The sequence below is a fragment of the Oncorhynchus masou genome, chromosome 7 (assembly GCF_036934945.1).
Source record: "Oncorhynchus masou masou isolate Uvic2021 chromosome 7, UVic_Omas_1.1, whole genome shotgun sequence".
NCBI classification, from domain to species: domain Eukaryota; kingdom Metazoa; phylum Chordata; class Actinopteri; order Salmoniformes; family Salmonidae; genus Oncorhynchus; species Oncorhynchus masou.
Window position 1 is genome coordinate 27,564,534 of NC_088218.1, and position 27,289 is coordinate 27,591,822.

At 41.6% G+C, this 27,289-nt stretch overlaps 2 protein-coding genes across 15 annotated transcripts in view; one reads left to right on the plus strand and one right to left on the minus strand.

The window, feature by feature from the left end:
- LOC135543620 (cysteine and tyrosine-rich protein 1-like) overlaps positions 1 to 27,289 on the minus strand; it is a 387,961-nt gene that overhangs the window by 119,887 nt on the left and 240,785 nt on the right. The window lies entirely within an intron of this gene.
- LOC135543616 (muscleblind-like protein 2a) overlaps positions 20,945 to 27,289 on the plus strand; it is an 85,149-nt gene continuing 78,804 nt past the window's right edge. For 13 of the 14 annotated variants that reach the window (XM_064971021.1, XM_064971027.1, XM_064971030.1 and 10 more), the window contains exon 1: positions 20,945 to 21,204. The gene's annotated coding sequence lies outside the window, so the exon portion shown is untranslated. Of the gene's footprint in view, positions 21,205 to 24,506; positions 24,758 to 27,289 lie in introns of those variants that run through there. The other variant, XM_064971022.1, reaches the window with a different exon arrangement.

Sequence of the window (27,289 nt, forward strand, 5' to 3'; positions counted from 1 at the left end):
TCTAACAAGCATAACAATAGTGATACAAATGTACATGTTCTCAAGCATCCTATGTATACAAGTTCACCTACACTCACATACTGGAAAAATACTGTTCGGTATGGGGAATATTTACTCCCTTGGAGAGAATGGGTTAGGCTACTAGCCAATCAGGGCCTAGATAGACTGCATGGCTAGAGAGTACACAGGAGTGAGACACATGGCTATTGTCCGATTGGCTGAAGACACGACAAAGCCAGGACATATCGATCTCTCAGGTAAGGGGGAGAAATGGTGAGAGCCATCCTGTAGTATCCTCGGCAGGGGGGTTCTATATCACCATCAATCTCTGCTGTAATTCAAATTAAATAATCAGTTTTCACACCAACAGTCTACATGGAGTTGCACTCCCCCTGGCCTATGTAGACAATGATTCTCACAGTTGTGTCAAGTTGGCTGGATGTCCTTTGGGTGGTGGACCATTCTTAATACACACAAAAAACTGTCGAACGTGAAAAACCCAGCTGCGTTGCTGTTCTTGACTCAAACTGGTGCGTCTGGCACCTAATACCATACCCCTTTCGGCGGCACTTACATTTTTTGTCTTGCCCATTCACCCTCTGAAGGGCACACATACACAATCCATGCCTCAGTTGTTTCAATTGTCCTCCCCTTCATCAACAATGATTGAGGTGGATTTAACAAATTACATCAATAATGGATCATAGCTTTCACCTCACCTGGATTCACCTGGTCAGTCATGTCATGGAAAGAGCAGGTGTTCTTAATGTTTTGTATACTCAGTGTATAGTTTACACAATAGACTACCTGTCAAGTGTGTTTCTCTGATTTAAGTGAGTGAGTAAGTAAGGTCAACTATATCTAAATTAGTATTGTTTTAGTATGTGGGTGGTTATCAGTCTTTTATCCAGTTCCAGGTATAGCCTACAATAAACATATCACTCTCGTACAGTGAAAGCAGATTTACCTCGACTGTTCCCTCACAGCTCAATAACAGTGTGGGATGATAATGCAGTGAAATCTGTAGAGAAGAGCAATATTGCCCCCTGCAGCTCAAGCACTATATGTTAAAAACTAAATTCACACCGTCGGTGAATCCCCATATTGCTTCATCCACTACATTCCTTCATCTGCAGTAATGGGAAAGAAATTGGACAGGGGGAAACACTTTCCAGGTAGGGATCCTCCATATTGCTTTTACCTGTCCTTTAAAAAATATATATTTGGGGCAAATCCTAACTTTTAATTGAATTTTCACTTCGATGTCTATGGGAGACCAAGTGAAAATGTTACCTAAGTGGAAGATAGGATTCTCCTCTCAGTAAAGATGAAGAACAGAAAACAAGGAGATGCATCCTATATCATATGTCTCATCAAGGAGATATAATTGGTATAGATACTGTAGACGGACAGGGGATGAGGGAAAAAGACAGGGAGTTTCATTGTATTCTTGCAAACCCAAAGATGTGGCACATGCTACTTGTCTGATGCAAAGGATATAATGCTTTCTCGAGAACAGGCCCAAATCCTTGTCATTTGCGTGAAGAAAAGACAGAGAAAAAGGGGGCGGTTGGTTGGGCTGCCTTCCGAGAATTTGCAGGTGAGCGGGTAAACCCCCACTGCCATCCGTTCTATTAGCCAACGTCGAATCATAGGAAAATAAAATCAAAGAGTATGATCAAGATTATCCTACCAATGGGACATTAAAACCTGTCATATCTCATGTTTTACTGAGTCATGGCTGAACGACAACATAAATAACACACAGCTGGTGGGTATAACACTTTTCGTCAGGATAGAACAGTGGCCTCTGGTAAGACAAGGGTATGGGGTCTATGTATATTTCTAAACAATAGCTGGTGCATGAAATCTAAGGAAGGTTTTGCTTGCCTGAGGTAGAGTATCTCTTGACAAGCTGTAGACCACACTATTTACCAAGAGAGTTTTCATCTATATTCTTCATAGCTGTCTATTTACCAAACACAAACCGATGCTGACACTAAGATTGCACTGAATTTGCTGTGTACGGCCATAAGAAAACAGGAAAACGCTCCAAGTGGCCGGGGACTGTAATGCAGGGAAACTGAAATCCGTTTTACCTCATTTCTATCAGCATGTTAAATGTGCAACTAGAGGGAAAAAAAACGTTAGACCACCTTTACTCCACATACAGAGACACGTACAAAGTTCTCCCTCGCCCTCCATTTGGCATATCTGACCATAATTCTATCCTCCTGATTCCTGCTTACAAGCAAAAACTAAAGCAGGAAGTACCAGTCACTCGCCCAATAACAAAGTGGTCAGATGAAGCAGATGCTAAGTTAGAGGATTGTTTTGCACAAACTGGAATATGTTCAGGGATTCCTCCGATGGCATTGAGTAGTATACCGCCTCAGTCACCGGCTTTATCAATAAGTGCATTGATGACGTCGTCCCCACAGTGACTGTACGTACATACCCCAACTGAAAGCCATGGATAACAGGCAATAACCCCACTGAGCTAAAGGATAGAGCTGCCACTTTCAAGGAGCGGGACTCTAACCCAGAAGCTTATAAGAAATCCTGCTATGCCCTCCAAGGATTCATCAAGCAGGCAAAGTGTAAATACAGGACTAAGATTGAATCGTACTACACTGGCTCCAATGCTCATCGGATGTGGCAGGGCTTGCAAACTATTACAGACTACAAAGGGAAGCATAGCCACGAGCTGCCCAGTGACACAAGCCTACCAGATGAGCTAAATTATTTCTATGCTTGCTTTGAGGCAAGTAACACTGAAACATGCAGGAGCACATCAGCTGTTCCGGACGATTGTGTGATCACGCTCTCTGTAGCCAATGTGAGTGAGACCTTTAAACAGGTCAACATCCACAAGACCGCAGGTCTAGATGGATTACCAGGACGTGTACTCCGAGCATACGCTGGCCAACTGGCAAGTGTCTTCACTGACCTAATCAAGCTGTCTCTGACTGAGTCTGTAATACCAACATGTTTCAAACAGACCACCATAGTCACTGTGCCCAAGAACACTATGGTAACCTGCCTAAATGACTACCGACTCGTAGCACTCACGTCTGGAGCTATAAGTGCTTTGAAAGGTTGGTCATGGCTCACATCAACACCATTATCCCAGAAACCCTAGACCCACTCCAATTTGCACACCGACCAAACAGATCCACAGATGATGCCATTTCTATTGCACTCCACACTGCCCTTTCCCACCTGGACAAAAATAACACCTATGTGAGAATGCTATTCATTGACTAGTGCTCAGGATTCAACACCATAGTGCCCTCAAAGCTCATCACTAAGCTAAGGACACTGGGACTAAACACCTCCCTCTGCAACTGGACCCTGGACTTCCTGACGAGCCGCCCCCAGATGGTAAGGGTAGGTAACAACACATCCACCACGCTAATCCTCAACACGGGGGCCCCTCAGGGGTCTGTGCTCAGTCCCCTCCGGTAATCACTGTTTACTCATGAATGCATGGCCATGCACAACTCCAACACCATCATCAAGTTTGTCGACGACACAAAGGTGGTAGGCCTGATCATCGACAATGATGAGACAACCTATAGAGAGGAGGTCAGAGACCTGGCCGTGTGGTGCCAGGACAACAACCTCTCCCTCAACGTGATCAAGACAAAGGAGATGATTATGGACTACAGGTTAAAGGAGGACCGAGCACACCCCCATTCTCATCGACGGGGCTGTCGTGGAGGAGGTTGAGAGCTTCAAGTTCCTTGGTGTCCACATCCCCAACAAATTATCATAGTCCAAAAGCACCAAGACAGTCATGAAGAGGGAATGACATCCCCTATTCCCCCTCAGGAGACTGAAAAGATTTGCCATGGGTTTGGTACTTCCTGCTTTAGTTTTTGCTTGTAAGCAGGAATCAGTAGGATATAATTATGGTCTCCAAAAAATATAGATGAAAACTCTCTTGGTTAATAGTGTGGCCTTCAGTACATCAGATTATGAGATATTCTACGTCAGGTGAGCAAAAGCTTGAGACTTCCTTAATATTTGATTTCACACACCAGCTGTTATTGACAAATAGACACAGACTGCCACCCCTTGTCTTACCGGAGGCAGCTGTTCTATCTTGCCGATGGACCGAAAACCCAGCCAACTGTATATTATCCATGTCGTCGTTCAGCTCGGTGAAACATATATATTACAATTTTTAATATCCCATTGGTAGGAGAGTCTTAAATGGAACCAGTTTATTCTCCAATGATTGCACGTTGGCCAATAGGATGGATGGTAGAGGTGTGTTACCCACTCACCAACAAATTCTCACAAGGCACCCTGACCTGCATCCCCTGTACTGGTGTCTTTTCTTCATGTAAATGACAGTGATTTGGGCCTGGTTCGTTATCTGGAGAAAACCTTCGCGCCTGACTTGTTAAAGAAAAAATCTTTGTCCAGTTCAAGGTGAGTCATCGCTGTTCTGACATCCAGAAGTCATTTTTCGGTTATAAGAGACAGAGGCAGAAACATTATGTACAAAATAAGTTACAACGCGAAAAAACACATAAAATAGCCCAGTTGGTAGCCATCTCCCCCGGCGCCATTTCCATAAAAAAAAAAAATTGTACTTTTGCTGTCAGGACCCGGTTACGAACCTGGGTCTCCGGAGTGAGAAACAGTCACTTAACCAACTGAATGTCAGCAAAAAAGATTGTTTAGGTAAATCTGTTTTAACACAGGAAGTTGGTGGCACCTTAATTGGGGAGGATGGGCTCTTGGAATAGTCTGGAGCAGTGTAGGTGAGCAATGGTAAGGGTTTAAATACTTCAAACACCTCAGGGGGGTTGATGCTGGTGAAAATAATAATGGGGAACAAGGGAAAAAACCAAGGTAAAAAGCGGGGGCATCTAGTGACCAAAACCCGGTTTGATGCCAAATCCATTTGCGCCATTTCCTTGGATGAATGGTTTGATGCCATTCCATTAGCGCTCTTGGAATAGTCTGGGTTTGGAATGGTAGCAAATACTTCAAACACCTGGTTTCCATGGGTTTGATGCCATTCCATTAGCGCCGTTTCATGGGTTTGATGCCATTCCATTAGCGCCGTTCCATGGGTTTGATGCCATTCCATTAGCGCCGTTCCATGGGTTTGATGCCATTCCATTAGCGCCGTTCCATGGGTTTGATGCCATTCCATTAGCGCCGTTCCATGGGTTTGATGCCATTCCATTAGCGCCGTTCCATGGGTTTGATGCCATTCCATTAGCGCCGTTCCATGGGTTTGATGCCATTCCATTAGCGCCGTTCCATGGGTTTGATGCCATTCCATGAGCCGCCCTCCCCTCAGCAGCCTCCTGTAGTTCCCAAGTATTCCCACGCATAAATAGACAGTCAATTTGCATTGTACATTTTGCACTATGTTCAGGCCCCCTGACCATCCGCTCAAGGAAAAATCGTCACAAGCCTGAACGTGATTGAGGACATCTGAACTGGAGCTTACGATATGATACAAGAAGTACCAGAATTGCCCACTAGATGGGGAACAACGATTGGGAACAACATGGAAGTGGTCACTGAAGCTTTCTGCAGCTTGATATCATTTTGCAAATATCTTTCAATAGTAGAATTATACTATTGTGTGTATCTGAAACATTTATTTAATTAGACTCTAATTAGGAATATTAAACAGCAACATTTGACTACTGGACTTTTAACATCCAATTCAATATTTGATCCACTTAACACTTGACTTGAAGAACACAATGTTGATAAGGATAATTTAAGTGGTGATAGGCCTACATACCACAGTTAACACATTGTCATTAATGATGTCATTGTCAGGAATCAGGTATCAGGTACCAGGTACCAAAGGCTAAAATGGCAATTTTGCATGTAGATTTTATGATGCTCCTTTAGCGTTAATACTTAAAGAAAGTCAACATGAAAATTTGCAACATACAAATTCAATGTGTGTAGGTGTGTGCGGGTGTGTGGTGTGCATGCGTGCGCGTGTTGATGCATGTGTGTGTATGTATGTATGACTGGCAGGGCTTTTGGGAGGTGTGTGGGTGGTTTCGCTCCTGGCTCCTCTCTCACACTGACCTGCCACCCAGCACCCCGTCCTCACTGGTGTTGTGCCTGGCCAGAGAGAGAGAGATGGAAAACACAACAACAATAACAACATCAACATATAGTATCTGCTCTATTTTTCACATCAATTGATTAAATGTATATACAGTGCCTTCTGAAAGTATTTATACCCCCTTGACATTTTCCACATTTTGTTGTGTTACAGCCTGAATTATATATATATATATATATATACTGTATATATTACTGTATATATTACTGTATATATTAATCATCTACACACAGTAGTACCCCATAATGGCAAAGTGGAAGCATGTTTTTAGACATTTTAGCAAAAATATATCTAATTTACATACCCATTCACACCCCTGAGTCAATACATGTTAGAAACACCTTTGCTAGCGATTACAGCTATGAGTCTTTCAAGGTAAGTCTCTAAGAGCTTTGCACACCAGGATTGTACAATATTTGCACATTATTATTATTTTCATTCTTCAAACTCTGTCAAGTTGGTTGTTGATCATTGTTAGACAGCCATTTTCAAATCTTACCATATGTTTTCAAGGCGATTTACGTCAAAACTGTAACTAGGCCTCCCAGGAACTTTCAATGGCGTCTTGGTAAGCAACTCCAGTGTATTTTTTGGCCTTGTGTATTAGATTATTGTCCTGTTGAAAGGTTAATTCATCTCCCAGTGTCTGTTGGAAGGCAGACTGAATCAGGTTTCCCTTTAGGATTTTGCCTGTGCTTGGCTCAATAATGTTTTTTTTTCATCCTAAAAATATCCCTACTCCTTGGCAATGACAAGCATATCCATAACACGATGCAGTGACCACCATGCTTGGAAATATGAAGAGTGGTACTCATTGATGTGTCGTGATGGTTTTGCCCCAAACATAACGCGTCGTATTCAGGACATGAAGTCAATTTCTTTGCCACATTTTTGTTTTGTTTTACTTCAGTGCCTTACTGCAAACATGATGCATGTTTTGTAGACATTTCAGCTTTAAATGTTCAACTAATTTGTAAACATATCAAAAAACATTCCACTTTGACAAGTGTAGGCCAGTGACATAAAATCTGAATTAAATCAATTTTAAATTCAGTCTGTAACACAATAAAATTTGGAAAAAGTCAAGGGGTGTGAATGCTTTCTGAAGGTGCTGCATGCATCATTAGCTACTGCAAGTATTTGTTACTGTATCCATTACATACATACTGTATCCATTAGCTTCTGTATACTGTATCAATATTATGTCTATTGAAAAACTAGAGCAATATGTGGCTGCAAGGGTGTAAATTTATAAACCAATTATAGCCTTTTTATTGGTCCACACCACCTGTTGCATATTACCATAGTAACAGTAAAACACTACAGTAGTTGCTGGACTTGAATGATGACTAATAGACACTAATGACTGTGAAAATGTTTATATATAATTGTTCCATTCACTGAGCTTTAAAATGTGCAGCTACATCAATTCAGTAACGTGAGAGAACATAGCTTATTTTCCTTTCATTCATGTTTGTTGTATTCACTGAGCAATTGAATGCACAAGCTACATCAATCATTATTTTTTTTAAATTTAACTAGTCAAGTCAGTTAAGAACAAATTCTTATTTACAATGACGGCCTACCGGGGAACAGTGGGTTAACTACCTTGTTCAGGGGCAGAACGACAGCTTGAGGATTCAATCCAGCAACCTTTTGGTTACTGGCCCAACGCTCTAACCACTAGGCTACCTGCCGCCCCGTTACCATTGTAGTAATGTGGATAGAGAGATAGATTGAGAAAACATACTTTATTTTCATACTTAAAGCAACAAAGAAATTGGTGTTTGTTCTATTCACCAAGCTGTTCTCATAAAATTTGAGATCGATTGGAGACTATATTTTTTTCTATTCTTAAAGGGATGCAGGTCACTCCACTCTATTATTTCATGTCACTAGTCTATTTCTTGTACATCTTCCTTCCCACAGTCTTTGGTTCTGCCTCTCTCATTCCCTTAGTCATAGTAACTGTCCATGTAACCTATTGCAGCAGCTTTGTAGCCGCAGCACCATCAATATTTCAAACTGATGGAGCGCCTTGAAACAGGTTATTATTGTCTCTCAGACTGTGCATGGCATGGAAGTGGTTATTTACTCAAGCACACACACACACACACACACACACACACACACACACACACACACACACACACACACACACACACACACACACACACACACACACACACACACACACACACACACACACACACACACACACACACACACACACACACACACACACACACACACACAGATGTGCACACACACACACACACACTCATCATGCATAACCTCAACCTCAGCCATTAATTTTTCATTCACAAAAACCCATGTCGCCAGTCAGCATTTGCTGTCTAACTGTTGTACATCCTAGTGTGCTGCTGGGCTGGTGGGTTGGGCTGAGCAGAGTGAGCATGAGTGAGCGTGACGTCGACAGATAGTAATTAGCCAAATTCTCTCCGAATCTTATGCTTTATTGAATATTTACAAATAAGCTAAGGGCCAAGAGGAGACTGCTAAGCAGGGTTCACAGCCTTGATATGCATCCCAAATGGCACCCTATTCCCTATTTAGTGCTCCACTTTTTACCAGGCCCCATAGGGCTTTGGTCAAAAGTAATGCACCATATAGGGAATAGGGTGCCATTTAGGGCACACTTAAGAGGAGCAGAGGGAGAAGAAGAAGTGGGGTTTTGGAGCACAGTCACTTCCAGGCTCTCAACGATTAATGCAACCTTGATACATTCATAATATAAAGAGGTTTACTGTACAGTGTGGATGGAACCTCTTTGGGAAAGAGAGTGAAACTCAATAACTGCCATAAATTTCTTTGTGTCTTGTATAGCTTACTATTAAGTTATATCAGAAGTGGACACTGATAATGGTGATGTGTACACACATTGCCTGTTTCTTGGATTTAAAAGTTTTACTTCCTGAGCTCAAAGTGCTTGCCCAATCAAATGAATTTACGGTAATACACTGTAGGCCCTGATTCTGAGCTGTGTGTTGTGACATTTCTTGGTGGCCATGCAGCATCAGGGTGCCATAATGAGACAAGACGCCCGGCTCCACTGACTACCCTGCGAAAAAAACAATATAGACTTTACTTTATTGACATTAGCATTTCACTAACATTTGGGGGAGTAAGAGTGTCTTCCTCTAATTACACCAGTCTATTTTTCCAGCTAGCATCTATTACACACACACACACGGGCACACACACAGTCCCGTCGCGGATGTCTTCCTCCCAGACAAATTAAACAACTTCTTTTCTCGCTTTGAGGACAATACAGTGCCTCTGATACTGCCTGCTATAACAAAGCCTGTGGGCTCTCCTTCACCATGGCCAACGTGAGTAAAACATTTAAACGTGTTAACCCTCGCAAGGCTACCGGCCCAGACAGCATCCCTAGCCGCGTCCTTAGTGCTTGCGCAGACCAGCTGGCTGGTGTGTTTACGGACAAATTCAATCAATCCCTGTCCCAGTCTGCTGTGCCCACATGCTTCAAGATGGCCACCATTGTTCCTGTGTCCCAAGGAAGCTAAGGTAACTGAACTAAATGACTATCGCCCCAGAGCACTCACTTCTGTTTTCATTGAGAGACTAGTCAAGGATCATATCACCTCCACCCTACCTGATACCCTAGACCCACAACTGGGTCCTGGACTTTCTGAAAGGTCGCCCCCAGATGGTGAGGGTAGGAAACAACATCTCCATCCTGCTGATCCTCAACACTGGTGTAACGGTTTTGACTTGAGGTTATTATTTATAGGGGTGCCAGGTAGGTTGTGCCTACCAGAGAAAACATTGGTTTCTCCTTTTAGTTTGGGAGGGAATGAGTCCCATCTGGTCCGTCAAGTCTACACCAATACAAAGGACTTGTGCAAAAGTCAGGATGGAAATAAACTTTTCATAAACCCTTAAAACATTGGAAAGAACTTCAAAAACAACTATATTCTTTTGCGTGGGTTGTATTAGCAACATCAATGATTACACACACATATTATTATATCACAATGAGTTCTGGTTCTTCTAGAAATGTCCTGTACCTCGGGCTTAAAAGAGTCCAGCCCGGTAAAGGAGTTCAGGGAACTCCCGTGACCTTAGTCACGCAATGTTTGTCCGTTCATTCAAGTGTAGCTGAAACCCAGTATTAATCATACAATCAATATAACAAATATTTTACCACAGAACCTTAAAGCGTATCAACTCTTACTAAGTCCTCAACTACAACTAACTACATCAATCATCACCGTATACATGACATCAAAACAAATGAAATACCGTATACAAAAAGGTGGTAGTCAGTCGGTCAGTCAGACAATCCAATCCGCCAATAGATCTCCAGCGGAGAAAGGCCACGAAGAACGGAGAGGTGTAATCCACGGAAGCAAAGCGTGGATCCGATCCTGGGTAAACTCAATTAGGCTACAAAACACACGTTTAACGGCAACAAAACAACGGAATAGAGAAGCGTCGGGAACTGAGGGTTGAACACATCCTCATTCACAACCCCCCTTTTGCGCAGCTGATGCTGGCTATTTAATTGGGAATTAAAGGGAAAGCGCCCTATTGGAAGGAGCTGCACTGAGACGGTTCAGAAAAATTCAGGGCCGTCACACTGGGGCCCCACAAGGGTGCGTTCTCAGCCCTCTCCTGTACTCCCTGTTCACCCATGACTGCGTGGCCATGCACCCCTACAACTCTATCATCAAGTTTGCAGATGACACTACAGTGGTAAAATTACCTGCCCTCCAGGACACCTACAGCACCCGATGTCACAGGAAGGCCAAAATGATCATCAAGGACAACAACTACCCGAGCCACTGCCTGTTCAACACCGCTATCGTCCAGAAGGCGAAGTCAGTATAGGTGCATCTGGACCGAAAAATATCTCTAAAAATGTAACCTATGGGCCCTTGTCAAAAGTAGTGCAATATATAGAGAATAGGGTGCCATTTGACAAGAATTCAACACTCAGCACATCAGCTAACGTTTGAGCATAAGGAATGACTATGGGGAAATCGCGAATCCATCATTACTTAGGCATAGTGATTAGGGGAATGCACATGAATGGCAAAACTAGGGTGTGGAATACCCAGGTGAGCAAGGCTCAATCAATCAAAGTGACTGACAGAGGATAGATGCCCACAACACACACACACACACACACACACACACACACACACACACACACACACACACACACACACACACACACACACACACACACACACACACACACACACACACACACATACTGTACATGCAAACACATATAGGCATGCACACAAATTCTTGCACACAAACACAAGTGCAAACCTGCATGCACGGACACACAAATGCACATAACACACGCAAACACACTCACACACACACACCTCACTTCTGCCTTGTATGGCCTCCTTTGCATTACAGTTTTTTTTATCGCTTTAATAATATTTTCACAAGTATGTGTTCAAATTTCACAAGTCTTATTACAAAACTCATATCATCAAAAAGGCTGTTTTTTCAAAACTTTAAGCACATTTTCAGTTGACTAAGTACAACACACAAAATCACACAGTAACCTTTTCACCAAACCTAATCAAGTCAAATCAAAAAGTATTTGTCACATGCGCAGAAAATAATAGGTGTAGACCTTGCAGTGAAATGCTTACTTACAAGCCCTAAACCAACAATGCAGCTTTAAGAAAAAAAAGAAATAGCGAGGCTACATACAGGGGGTACCAGTACAGAGTCAATGTGCATGGGCACAGGTTAGTCGAGGGAATTGAGGTAATATGTACATGTAGGTAGAGTTATTAAAGGGACTATGCATAGATAATAACAGAGAGTAGCAGCAGCGTAAAAGACGGGGGGCAAAGCAAATAGTCTGGGTAGCCATTTGATTAGACGTTCAAAAGAAGCTGTTTAGAAGCCTCTTGGACCTAGACTTGGGTGGCTGGAGTCTTTGACCATTTTTAGGGTCTTCCTCTGATACCGCCTGGTATAGAGGTCCTGGATGGCAGGAAGCTTGGCCCCAAAGATGTACTGGGCCGAACGCACTACCCTCTGTTGTGCCTTGCGGTCGGAGGCTGAGCAGTTGCCATACCAGGCAGTGATGCAACCCGTCAGGATACTCTCGATGGTGCAGCTGTAAAACCTTTTGCGGATCTGAGGACCCATGCCAAATCTTTTCAGTCTCCTGAGGGGAAATATGTTTTATTGTGCCCTCTTCACGACTATCTTGGTGTGCTTGGACCAAGTTAGTTTGTTGGTGATGAGGACACCAAGGAACTTGAAGCTCTCAACCTGCCACACTACAGCCCCGTGGGGGCGTGCTCGGTCCTCCTTTTCCTGCAGTCCACAATTATCTCCTTTGTCTTAATCACGTTGAGGGAGAGGTTGTTGTCCTGGTAGCTTAGTGATGAGCTTTGAGTGCACTATGGTGTTGAATGCTGAGCTGTAGTCAATGAACAGCATTCTCACATAGGTGTTCCTTTTGTCCAGGTGTGAAAGGGCAGTGTGGAGTGCAATAGAGATTGCATCACCTGTGGATCTGTTGGGGAGGTATGCAAATCGGAGTGGGTCTAGGGTTTCTAGGATAATGATGTTGATGTGAGCCATGACCAGCCTGTCAAAGCACTTCATCGCTACAGACGTGAGTGCTACGAGTCGGTAGTCATTTAGGCAGGTTACCTTATTGTTCTTGGGTACAGGGACTATGGTGGACTGATTTAAACATGTTGGTATTACAAACTCAGTCAGGGACAGGTTGAAAATGTCAGTGAAGACACTTGTCAGTTGGTCAGCGCATGCTCGGAGTACATGTCCTGGTAATCTGGCCCTGCGGCCTTGTGAATGTTGACCTGTTTAAAGGTCTTACTAATATCGGCTGTGGAGAGCATGTTCACACAATCGTCCGGAACAGCTGTAGCTCTCATTCATGTTTCAGTGTTACTTGCCTCGAAGTGAGCTTAGAAGTAATTTAGCTTGTCTTGTAGGCTCGTATCACTGGGCAGCTCACGTCTATTCTTCCCTTTGTTGTCTGTAATAGTTTGCACGCCCTGCCACATCCGACGAGTGTCGGAGCCGGTGTTGTCCAGGCTAGTAGGTCAGGATGTCATTTGGGAGATACTGCCCATCAATTACGGGTGCTGTACATCAGTTGTGGAGAACCATATGATGTTAATTTTGATATTTAGATATTGAGATACTGTATAGTACATTATGTTCCTGTTCTATGTTCATTTTAATTATATGGTCTATATTCCTGTTCTGTGTTCTTTGTAATTATACGGTCTATCCATACCCATACAATTACAATTCAACACCTGAAAACATATAGGGGCACAGAGAGGTATTTGCAAAACTACGGTAAAGTCTCCTCTGCAGTGAAATCAATAGGGAGACCCTTAGGGATAAGCGTGACTCAGGCATAGGCAGTTTTTCTTAGTCATTGTTACGGCCACTGTCAGTATAATACTACTCTTATGTTTTTGTCTCCCATCGATGTGTTTTGAGTCTTTTTTACATTCTGATAAACAGATTTCGTCTGTTGTCTCATTTGCTGTGTAGTAAACTCTTAGAAAGAAAGGTGCTATCTAGAACCTAAAGGGGATTTATTCGACTATCCCCCATTTAAAAACCCGTTTTGATTCCAGGCAGAACCCTTTTGTTTCCAGGTAGAACCTATTTGGTTTCCACTTAGAACCCTTTCCACAGAGGGTTCTATCTGGAACCAAAAAGGGTTCTCATATCGGAATAATCAAAGAACCTATTTGGAGTGTACTGAACCAAAATATTAACGCAACATGCTACAATTTCAACGAGTCTACAAAGTTAAAGTTCATTATATAAGGAAATCAGTCAATTTAAATCAATTATGCCCTAATCTATGGATTTCACATGACTGGGCAGGGGCACAGCCAAGGTCGGGCCTGGAAGGGCTTAGGCCCACCCAATGGGGGAGTCAATCAGAATGAGTTTTTCCCCAGAAAAAGGCTTTATTACAGACAGAAATACAACTCAGGTTCATCAGCTGTCCTGCTGGCTGGTCTCAGACGATCCCGCAGGCGAAGAAGCCGGATGTGGAGGTTCTGGGATGGCATGGTTACACATGGTTTGTGGTTGATTCTAGATTCTCTAAAACGACATTGGTAGAGAAATTAACATTTTTTTTGCAACAGCTCTGTTGGACATTTCTGCACTCACCATGCCAATTGCACACTCCCTCAAAACATGAGACATCTGTGGCATTGTGTTGTGTGACAAAACTGCACATTTTAGAGTGGCCTTTTATTGCCCCCAGCACAAGGTGCACCTGTGTAATGATCATGCTGTTTAATCAGCTTCTTGATATGCCACACCTGTCAGGTGGATGGATTATCTTGGCAAAGGATAAATACATTTGTGCACAAAATCTGAGAGATATAAGCTTTTTGTGCATATGGAACATTTCTGGGATCTTTTATTTCAGCTCATGAAACATGGGACCAACACTTTACATATTGTGTTTATATTATTATTCAGTATAATATTTCAATATCAAACTTTAATTTCAATGTCAAACATATGGATATTGAAGGTGTTGTGATGAATCTATATCTTCCAGTATAAAGTATTCCTCTCACTAGCTGGTAGCCTAGTTGGTGCTCAAGTTGTCACTTGTGGGCTTTCTCAGGTGAAGAGAATACCCTTAAATCTACCCTCAAATTCATTAAACAAAGTATTTACAATAACTCCCTGTTATAATACCATGAGGCCATTCATATACTTATTTATTGTAACACACAATAGAAAAGTACAGTATAGCAATAATATATATTTATCAACCACTTAAGTGTTAACATCATTCTCTGGGATTAAAGGTCTAGGATGTATTTGTTAATTTTCGTTGTCGGACAATCTTCACTTTACACTTAAGGAAAAGCACATGAGCCCCATTTTGAGTTTTCAGAGGCGAATTCAGCACATTGTGTCAAAATAAAGAGTAATTTTTCCACTACCATGAAATCCTTAACTGAAAAGGTTACAAAAATTATGCACATTATTTGTGAAACCTTTTAACTTGTGACACACATGCACACACATGCAGGTATGCACACACATACGCACACACGTAGAACTAACAGGTTGTGTATGTAAAGGTATGTTCACAGTCAGCAGAATCAAACTACATCTGACTCTAGTACCCTCAAACATGAGCACTATTGTAAAATACTTTCCACATATCTGACACTGTGTATGTCCCAAATGGCACCCTTTTCCCTTTGTAGTGCACTACTTTTGACAAGGGCCCATAGGGTGCCATGCAAAAGTATTGCACTATAAAGGCAACATGGTGCCATTTGGGACACTGACACTGACTTGCTCTGTTTGCTAAGGAAATTCCAATGACAAACGGATAAGTAACGAAGTCCCATTTGTGAATTAAGCTTACTTACAGTTTTTTACAATCACTTTGGCACTAATTTCGGAACCTCAATGTCATTTTTCATAACTCTAGACACAAAACTCACAACCAATGATCAAAATGAAAATTCTTCAAAACGCTAACACTTTTTCCAATTGCTTGGATACAATACGCATAAAGCTAAGATCATTTGTTCATTGAACTAAAATCACCTGTTCAAAATGACACAACTTAACATCAAAGTATTACCATTTCAAAATGCAATTCACACATTACATCTGAAATGACTGTCTATTCATTTCATTACAATGATCTAACTATCAATTGGTACAACTGCTCAAAATGATAAGTAGCTGTTGCATTACTCTTAATGCATAGTTTTATGGAAACTGAAGAACAATATTTCATGTTTAGATCATGAAAGTTTCAGGATAACGAGATTCATTGACACCAATTACTGTGGAATATGAACCAATTGGACTACATTATATATGGCTGTAATATTTCATCATCATTTTACATTACTGTACACTCACCAGCCACTTTATTAGGTGCACCTATCTAGTACTGGGTAGGACCCACTTTTGCCTCCACAACAGTCTGAATTATTCATGGTGTTGTATTCTGCACACCACTGTTTTAAACAGATGTTATTTGAGCATTTGTGGCCTTTCTGTTAGCTTGAATGAGTCTGGACATTCTCCTCTGACCTCTCTCATTAACAAGGTGTTTTTCCCACACAACTGCCGCTCACTGAATGTGTTTTGTTTATCGCACCATTCTCTGTAAACTCTAGAGACTGTAGTGCGTAAAAATCCCAGGAGGGCAGTTGTTTCTGAGATGCTAGAATCACCATGTGTGGCATCAACAATCATACCACGGTCAAAGTTGCTTAGATTACTCATCTTGCCTGTTCTAAAGTTTGGTCGAACAACATCTAAAGCTCTACTGTCATGTCTTATTATGTCTTGTTCCTGTTCTTTCTCTTCACTCTGTCTCTCTCTGCTGGTCTTATTAGGTTACCTTCTCTTTCTCTCCTTCTCCAGCTGTTCCTCATCTCCTCTAACTACCTCGTTCACCCTTTCCCCACCTGTTCCCTTTTTCCCTCTGATTAGGTCTCTATTTCTCTCTCTGTTCCTGCTACTTTTGGTGTCAGATTCTCGTTTGAGTTTCTCATGCCAGAAGCAAGCTATCGTCTCGTTTGCTTCATCCTTGTCCTATCCTGTCGGAATCTGCCTGGCAGGTGCATCCTGTACACTACTAACTGTCTTTCATTTGCACTGTGTCCAGTTCATCTGATGCTACGTGAGATCAGGTACCACTGTTCCTCTATGACCCGCGCCTACCCAGAGCGACCTGCAGCCTGTCGCCGCTAACCCAGCTATTCTCCTCTGCTGCTAAGAAGGGGACTCTCTTGTTATTTATCAAAGGGACTTTATGTTTCATTTGTCGCCCTCTCTGCGGGTTGTCTATTTTTGCCATTATCAACGTCTGAAGAGGATCTATGTCTTTCCTGTGTTCTCATTAAAGAACTCTGTTTTTGTTAAACCGCTTTTGGGTCCTCACTCAAGTGCACAACATCTACAGTATATACTCTATATATTGAGTTGCAGGCAGCCACATGATTTGCTGTTCGAATGTAACCTTCTTTGATGAGCTAAATCAGGTCTGTAGAGCTGATGGCATGACCTATGTCATTGAGTGGGATAATGTCAGGTTTCACCATGCTCAAATGGTGCAAGCATGGTTTCAGGCCCAACCACAATTTACCACCCTGTACTTACCCCCATACTCTCCTTTCCTTAACAAGATTGAGGCATTTTTCTACACATGGAGGTGGAAGGTATATGATAGGCGCCCTCATGAACAAGCCTCACTTTTCCAGGCCATGGATGAAGCATGCAATGACATCACGGCAGACCAGTGTCAGGCCTGGATTCGCCATGCCCGAAGATTCTTCCCAAGATGTTTGGCTAATGAAAACATCCATTGTGAACCTGTGGCCAAATCCACAAGACAGCGCTGATGGGAATATAGAAGTACAGTAATCAATCCTTTGTTTTGCTTTTTACAGTAAGCCAGGTGAGGAACACTACAGTTGACATTTACTGTAGTTTTTTTCTTTTTTTGTAGCTAATTACTCTTGCTTTGTTTCAAAGAAACCTATGTTATGATTGTAATTGTATTTCATCAATAATTGTCATATTTTGATCAATGATTCCACTGTCTGTAGTATTCTCTCTACAAGTCCTTTTACAGTGATGTATTTACACGTAGTAGCATAATGAAACGTGTCACATATTGTGTACTACAATATCTACATTTTACTGTCGCCGTCGGCTACAATTCCATAATCTTTTTAAATTGACGAATGTTCAGTGTTTTGCCCATATAATTCATTCTATTTACTGAACCATAAAAAGCATGCCTTTACTATACAGTTGTAAAGGATGACCTTGACAATCCCTAAAGATGAGTCAATGTTCCCCCTTCATCTGCTGCTGATCATGTGCTAGGATTCACACACATTTCACTATGCTGGCCCTTTGGTCTTGAGCACAGTGCATGCTAGCGCTAGCTGGCTCATTGTTCATTCACTCAATAGGCCCTAGGCATGGCGTGGGTAGGACTCAGAAGAGCCAAATCCATGCCCTGCTCATTCCATGAATATTTTTGACATGGTCCTCCCTGACTTGTGCAACTTGCTGAGGGCAGAAGTGTTTGTGTGGCAGATGGATGCTAAATCCAGTTTTGGCAACATTGTAAAATATCATAACAAGTGGGAGCTTTTGCAGAGCATCTGAGCATGAGGAATATGCTAATGTAATAGAAGGGGAGCTACTCTATGAAGGTGACAGAGGTGTACATTTCAAGTGAGGCCTTACGGGTCAAAACCTTACTCTGTGTGTGTGTGTGTGTGTGTGTGTGTGTGTGTGTGTGTGTGTGTGTGTGTGTGTGTGTGTGTGTGTGTGTGTGTGTGTGTGTGTGTGTGTGTGTGTGTGTGTGTGTTAAACCCATAGAGATCTCAGGGACTATGTCATAAACCCCAGAACACAGCATCAGAATGCAGTTAAAATGGCAGCTATATTGGTCAGGGAGAAATCCAAACCAGTCTGAATGAATGACAGTAGAGGTCTAATCCTGATTTTACTTTGCAGGAAAATAAATGTAAGGCATGTGATAGATCAGAAATTGTGTAATAGAATATTTCTCAACCTAAAATATTGTAATATAATTATAAATACAGTTTATAGGGGTTTAATACAGATGTTCTGTATAAATAGCCTCTACAATATATGTAAACAGACCATAAATGTCAACATTTTTGTTTTCTACATTTTTGTTTATGTGATGCAGCATCCAGGGTGCATCACATCCGGCCGTGGGAGTCCCATAGGGCAGCGCACAATTCGCACAGTATGGCCAGGGTAGGCGGTCATTGTAAATAAGAATTTGTTCTTAACTGACTTGCCAAGTTAAATCAAATTAAATAACAAGGTTCATGTCCATTCTAGTATTCTAATTCCTAATTAAATGGTTAAACCAAACAACCTGAGCTATTTTTAGCATGACTGGACTGTTTTTAATGATCTTACCACAAAACACTTTTTAAATTGATGTTATTTTTATGATCTTTTTACTGTATTAGTATGTAGTGTCCTATATGTGAGAGAGCTCCAACAAAACATTCCAATGTATGTATAACTTAATACTTGAAAATGGCAAATAAACGACTGTGTGTGTGCGTGTGCGTGTAGGCTGTGTGTGTAAAATCAAATAAAAAATACTCAACACAGAAATAGAATCTCAATCAATAAATTGTACAGAAATTTAAAAAATAATGAAAAAATAAATAAAGGTGCTCTGATAACCACTATCTTTTTAATAACTCATCGACACCTATAGTTTTGCCGTGATGATGGGCTGTGATTTTTATTAATTTATTTATCAATGTTGAGCTCAGTGTCGATTAAGCACACTACATTACGAAATTATGAATATTAAATTAATTGCAAAAATCCTGAATATAAATCTCTGTGGCACTGAAAGGTGCATCAAAGCAGGGACTGAGAGACTGAAAAACAGCTTCTATCTCAAGGCCATCAGACTGTTAAACAGCCACCACTAACATTGAGTGGCTGCTGCCAACACACTGACTCAACTCCAGCCACTTTAATAATGGGAATTGATGGGAATTGATGTCAAATATATCACTAGCCACTTTAAACAATGCTACTTAATATAATGTTTACATACCCTACATTATTCATCTCATATGTATATAGTGTACTCTATATCATCTACTGCATCTTTATGTAATACATGTATCACTCGCCACTTTAAACCATGCCACTTTGTTTACATGCCCTACATTACTCATCTCATATGTATATACTCTACTCGATACCATCTACTGCATCTTGCCTATGCCGTTCTGTACCATCACGCATTCATATATTTATGTACATAATCTTTATTCCTTTACACTTGTGTGTATAAGGTAGTAGTTTTGGAATTGTTAGGTTAGATTACTCGTTGGTTATTACTGCATTGTCGAACTAGAAGCACAAGCATTTCGCTACACTCGCATTAACATCTGCTAACCATGTGTATGTGACAAATACATTTGATTGATTTGATTTTGTTTATTAAAATCTGGAGCTTGCTAGCTACATATTTTGTCCCAGGAGATTCACAGTTGTTTCCTAGGCAACAAGTGGATCCCTTGCCCTTCCGTGTGCTGCTGACGTTCCTTTTGGACCATACCAAGTACAGCTATTGGTAGGATGACGGGGATATTTATCTAAACATAATCTATTTAAACGTGCAAGTTGGACAACAAATTAAATTGACATTGTAAAAAAATAGAATTACTACAAACATGCAATGCATAATTATATCACTACCCCCCTGTAGTCAAGTGCATCCTTCTTTACCATAATTTGGCCATCCCTGAACCAAAGATATTTATAAGTAACATAAGATAGTTCATCTGTGTCGTTTACAGTGGGAGCAAATGAAGCATAGGGGGCAGAACAAGCAAGGAGGTGGGCAAATCCAAGCACGAGTTTGCGAGATCCCATTCGCGCGTTGTAGCTGAATTTGCATATTTCCGTTAGGGAACGCCTTCTCTGTAAAGTGCGCGTGTGTGCACAAACTCAATTCGACCTCCACTCGTTCTAAACAATGCAATTTTAAACTTTGGCAAAGCGTAAAGTCTATAAAAACGTAGTGCACTGTGTTCGGAACATATTATAGTTTTGGAAACAGAAAAAACGTTTTGAGATCAGATATTTCATCGATGAGATAATTAGAAGAATGTTGGCCCAATTTCACCTCGTTCCATCATCTCTAACTTTCACTGGACTTCCTCCCACTACCATATTTGGTAAAGAGAAAACGTTCTAAACGGATGCTTCAGTTTTATAATCCCTGTGACGTGTCTGGGTTACCCCTTCTGGCTGTGACTGAACTGCAAAATAGCTTGTTGCTTGTGCAACACGATAGCCTTACTGTAAAGTAGTTAGTTGTGAGAAAAAGTAATTTCTGCCATACCGATTTTCTATTTTTATTTTCCGACCAGAATTTTTGCAACTCGATATTACCTTTCCTTGATAGTAGTTCCGCCTGGGCCGTTGGAAGTCTCTTGCCTGCGCGCGGTGACAAGTACATCTGGATGCGACAGGTAAGCAGGTAGCCAGCTAGCATAGAATAGCTAGCTCGCTAAATTCATACTTGGGTTGTTACGATTGTGTTTAGTTTCCTGTTAACTAGCTAGTTTGTTTACTTCGTCACCTTGTGCGTGGCTATGTGAATGTGGTTGCCAACATAGATAGATAGCTATGTTATTATACCAGCGCGAACTAACGTTAGTTCGTTTTGCCGCAGCTACTTCAACAGGAATGCTAGCTAACGTTAACTAGCCAGCATCTCGTAGGCTTTCAAAGTGAGTTGACAGATTTTGTAGAAACTATTGCTTCAGTTAGCCAATGTTGTCAGCTAGCACTAAATTCCCCCCACGAGGTCGCTTCCAACTAACGTTATTGGCTAAGAACGGTTTCCTAACTTCACCGCAGGCGAACATGTTATCGACCTGTCAAACTTCAGGTGGCAGTCAGGGTAATTAACGTTATTAATGTTGTTATTGACTTGATAGTTGTTGTACCTACCTAGCTAACTAACTAGTTGGCTTTGGCAAGCCAATGTTGCCATACCAAAGCCGATGCAAACGAGCTAGTTACCTGAAATAAATTCAATGGTCACATATTGGTCCAATTTTAAAGGGGGGGAGACGAGTAATCTATTCATCAACGTTATTAGGATAGGTTGAGCAAGTTAGATCCAAATGACAGTGTGTTGCAGACATTATCACCCACAGCAACAGTACATGCATCACATTGTAGGTGAAGTAAACATAATGTAGGTTATTTAACTTTGACATATATTTTATGACTTAGAAAAACAAAAACTCACTCAAAGTTTTCTAGTGTGAGTGAAGGTCAATAGGCTATGCTTGTGTGTTAATGTACCAATAAACAGTTAGGTAATGGATGTGACTCATTCATTACTCATAATTATTTTATTCCATGCTCTGATGTTCATGTGTGCACTGCAGACAGGCTACTGTTTGCAGAGCAGAATACAGATTTCAGACTCAACTAATGCAATAGCCTAGGCCTGATTTTTAGTTCTTGAATCAGGTTAACAAATGTTATTTTGCTCAGTGTTCTGGAGAATTGCTAGGACTTTAGAAGTTAATGGTATAGCCTAGCCTTCAAGTAGCAGGTTATCGTCTGTCTTACAAAAAGAGAGATCCTGAAATGAATATGCATTGCAAAGAACTGTTGATGATATTCACAGAGGATATTGGGTCTATCCGTGGATCTGTTTTGTCCATATTCAGTAGCCATGGAAACCCACTGCTGATTGAGACTTGAAGCTCTGCAACATTGCAGGGGCAAATAAACAATTCAACAAGATGGAGCCTCTTTGTATTGTCAGTCATCTGAACGATGCTGCATTCTGATGTAGGGTAAGCCTTCTCATTTCACTCTATATAGTGTTCTGTACATTTTACTCAGTGAAGTATTCATTGGTCAGCAGAAAGTCCATCCAAGGGGTTCAAAGTGAAACACAACTCCTGCCTTTTGCTATTTAATTACAGCCATCGTTCACTGGTTTCTATTATTTTCTTTATTAAAATCTTTGAAATGGAGAGATGTGGACAATTGGTGCGCATGCATCTTAGCCATAGGCTATATGAATCAAATTCAAATCAATGTTTATCATGTGCACAGGGTGCAATTACAATTCTAAACCTTCCCCTATTTGTTAAGCCTATTTTATAAAAACAAAATACCTTGTTTTATATCTCTGCGTTGGTTGTTTTTGTTTCTTTAGCCTACTCATTGGAAAGTCACTTGTGGAGTTTATAGCCTGTTGTTTAATATCACAGTGAGGCACAAGGGTGAACCAGGGCAGGGGTAAGGGAGGGGATACCATGGTGGGAAGGAAGTAGCCTGACTTGTTTGTCCGCAAGGCTTTTGTTTTCCTGTTGGAAATCTGTTTCTGCAACATTACTTTTGTTATGGCTAGTATAACATTGTCACAAAGTGATTAAGATAGAATATTGGACTTTGCTTAGGACCACTTGCTCCCCAATAGCCTCCTAGGCTATATTTTCCAGTTGTTTTCCAGCAGTCATCTCCCCTCCACCTCTGTCTGTAGCTCTTTCTAGTGTTGTCAAGCATAGCTGTAAAGTGAGTTTGCTGTCTGTTCAAGGCATTTCCAGCCCCCCCCAGCATAGGAATGAGAGTAGAGCACCAACTGATTCTATATCACCTGGGGGTTATTCACTTAAACCAAAGAGAAGCAAACAATCTGAAACAAGGAGGGACCTACCTGAATTTGTCCAATAAGAAACACTTGTTTATGTTTTCGTTTGCAAAACGTTTTGCTACAATGTACACTAATGAATACGACTCTTAAGTTGGGTCCCCTATTACGATCTATGGGTGGGTCGCATGCAAAGGTGACATTGGTGGATGGCGCTAACATAAATGTTTTAGTCTGTCAACTGCTCAGGTAGCATACACAATTCACTTTGTTTAGGAAGATAGATTTACACCATACCACAGATTTAGAGCACCAGGTGTTATTGTCCGAGCTAGCCTTGAGGGTTATCAGGTTTATTTGGCAGTGAACTGGAAAGAGCATATCTAGCCTCATTGATGTTGATGAAGCACTCAGGCTACCACATAATCTGCTGTCCATGTATAGGAGTGGGAGCTCAACACAGACAGAGAGAGGGTGAGCGAGATAAAAAGAGGGACAGTTGGATAGAGAATTGGAGCGAATACAGCTGTTGTATTGGATTCGAAAAATCGTGAAACAGGGGCTCTGACTCATCAATTCTGTGCTGCCACTGCTCCATCCACAACATCTCACGTGATACCAAATAGGCTGCTGTTTGTGTCGTCACTGGGGTGGGGAGAAGAGGAGGGACAATGTTCTCTTTCCTGTGGGGCTGCTGCTAAGCTTATGTCATGTTACAGTGCAGGTGGGGAGAGCTTATGCTCTACATCAGATAATTTCATATTTATTATTTAAACTGTGTTTATGTTTTGCCTATGGTGATACAGACGATGATGTGATGTTTTCATGTTGGTTGCCTAGTAGCCTACATGTTGTGTCCTTTGTGGAATGGCCAAAAGAGGGATGGATGATGTGTAAGCTGGGCATGAAATTGGGGAAATACCTTTAAGATCCAGCAGTGTCTGTGTCATTGGGTATTTCTGAGTTCTGCCTGCCAGTCAGTACCCTGCGAGCCAACCAGGAAAGAGCTGTGACCTGATATTCCTTTTCCTATTGGACCGAGCAAGGAGTGGGCAGACCTGGCTGGAGGTGGGTGGGCAGGAAGGGGCTGGCTGTGGGGGATGACTGTTTTGCATTTTAGCCAGATAGTTGAGCAGACACTGCTCTGCTTCCTGCCTGCTTTGCTCCCCTCCCCTCCGTGGCTTTGAGAAAGAAAAAAAATATCTCTGTCTAGGCATGGGACTCTGGCTGCTGCAGCGCTCTGCAGCTCCTCCCAGGGAATGACAACAGTTCACATGGTCATTAGCTCCAGACGCTGAAGCAGGGGAACTACTCCAAGGCACAGCAGCTGCACCTGGTGTCTCTTTGCTGTGGCTTAAAGAGAGAGGCACGACAGCGCTATACAGGACTCAGCAAAAAATGAGGTGGGAAGAATGTCTCTCTGATCAATTTAAGTAGTTTGCTGCATGCAGTATGGTGCATACCATCCTGGGTGGGTAGGGAGGAAAGAGAGAGAGTCTGTGTTGGAGAGGGAGCTACAAAGAGGGGGAGCACAAATGGGTGAGGGGAGCTCGCTGGTACAGTCTAACGAACGCTTTGCTGGTTACTACAGCCGCTTGATTTTCTCGTGCTTGTGTTGGGACTTGTTGATGACGAGGGAAGCTAACTACCACAGACAGACAGTGCCTCTCCCTTCCCTTCATGATGTAGAAACATTATGCAGACTTCTCCATGAAGTTCAGAGCACATGGACTAGCCAGAGAGAGAAAGATTTGTCTGATTTATTTGTAGCCCGCTCCATTGGGCTGTTTCAAACTTTCCTTTTATGCCAGAAAAGAGTTTCACTTTCAATGCAGTTCATAGGCGTAGATAAAATATATTTTTTCGCTTGTACTTGAGGTGGACATGAAATAGAGCTGAGGGCTGGCTCCCTAATTAGCCTTGCTTGGGCTTCTTACTATTTTAAGGAGGTCCCACATCTTTTATCACAGAGGTCCACAGCCACACTCCACAGTAAGCTCTTTATCCACTGCTCTGTACTGTGCTATTATGGGAGGGAGCAGTAAATTTTGACCGGTGTGGCCTGGAAACGAGCTGGAAAACACTAGAAAGGTGTCTGTCTAACTAACAGTTGGCAGTCGTGGGGGGAAGTGGTGGACGAAGTGGGTGTTTTCTGAAATGGAAGACCGTTAACCCCTTCCTGTTTACAAAAATAAACAACAAAAAACAGTAATGTCACAGACATGCAATGGCTCTTCATTAGGAAGGCCAGGGCTGCAAGCCTGAGCAACTCCCTCCCTAAATTGATTCACAAGCGGGTTGTCACTGCTGACACAGAAAGGTAATTAGCCATGCCTTTTTAAAGGATTGGGAGCTTTTAGCAATTTCTTTTTCCTCCAGACCTTGTAAACAATAACAACAATCTACGTTACCTTCAAAATAAGCTCTTTATGTCCAATCACTGATTTTGTGTGTGTGCTGTGATGGATGGAAAAGAAAGCTGAATCATTTGGCCCTCACATTAGCATGGCTTTTCAGTGAAAGGATAATTCTACTTTAAAATGAACAGGCCACATTGGAAGCAATTTGAAAATTAGCCTGCTAGTTGGTCATGAGTCATAGCTTGACAGTTGAGTTGTTTTTAAGGGTTTTCTCTTCCAGAACTACCGGGAAGTGATTTAATTTAGCTAAATGCTCAATTTAAAAAGACAGGCTATTAGAGGATCATCTGAAGTTGGATGATATAATAGTGTCACAGCATTTCTTCCTGAGTAACTTTTGTGTGAATACACAGTTGCAATCATATCTTTTAGTACTCGATTCTGGAAAGTAATTGACAGTCACAGTAAATGGGTCTTCTGTCTGTTACAGGCTACATACACTTAAAATCCAGTCCTCTCATTGGCTATCAGATATATATTGACCTGTAGATAGGCTAATCAGGGCAGGGGATTGGTTAAATATCCTATAGGCCAGTTCCCCGTGTCAGTGGCATGAGATGACCATTGCGGTCACCAAGTTTTAGTTAAGGCTATTAGGATATGAGGCACACATTTCTGCTGACTTTGTTAAATGTTCTCTGCTTTGCCCCTTCCCAGTAGCTCTGCTTAGCTTAGTCTGCTAACCTCTGCTTAGCTAGTGTCTCTCATTTCTCCTTACGCTAATGACATTTGATAATTTGAAGCTCCAAGAGCTGTAGCTAATGCCAATATCAATTTGCAGGATGACATACTTTTAATTTCCATCCATTTATCCTAGCCTAATATTTGAATGGCAGGGCTATGAGTTGAGCTTCGAAAATATGCATTGCTAAGACATTTGTGTAGACTTCCAGGAAATTGTGATATACAAGTTTAGCTTATTTAAATATGTTCCCATTTGAATGTACTTAAATTTGTAAATTTAACAAGATCTTTTTAAGAGAGATCTGCAGCTCAAATAAGTAGCCTAGACCTATATTTTTATGCAGAATTCTCAGCAAACGGATTGCACGATACGGCAATTGACCATATGGAAATTCAGAACAAAATGCCTTCATCAAATATGCTTTTTAGAACCATTATTATTAGGATGGTAAACACGTCAGGAATCATTTTAAACTAGCCTAATCATAAACGACACTATTACTCTTGTTTTTCCACAACCAACTGGAGATGGACATTTTTGCTTTCATTACACTGAAGCACACTCACACTCTTTGCTGCCATGGAAAATGTAGCCTCCTCGTGTTTCTCTTGGCCATATGCAAATATATGGTGGATTGCCATCTCCTGCATTGTAATAAATTCAAAAGAGCAGGTATTCATTTGCTTGATTGTTATAGACCTGCTGTTTGACAGCTAGCTGGTGCTTTAAGAAGATAGTCTGTAAAATGGAAACGATGCAAAGTTTCTGCTAGGCCTTTCTCTCAGGATGACAACATCCAGGAGAGACTAACACCGCATACACCGCTAATA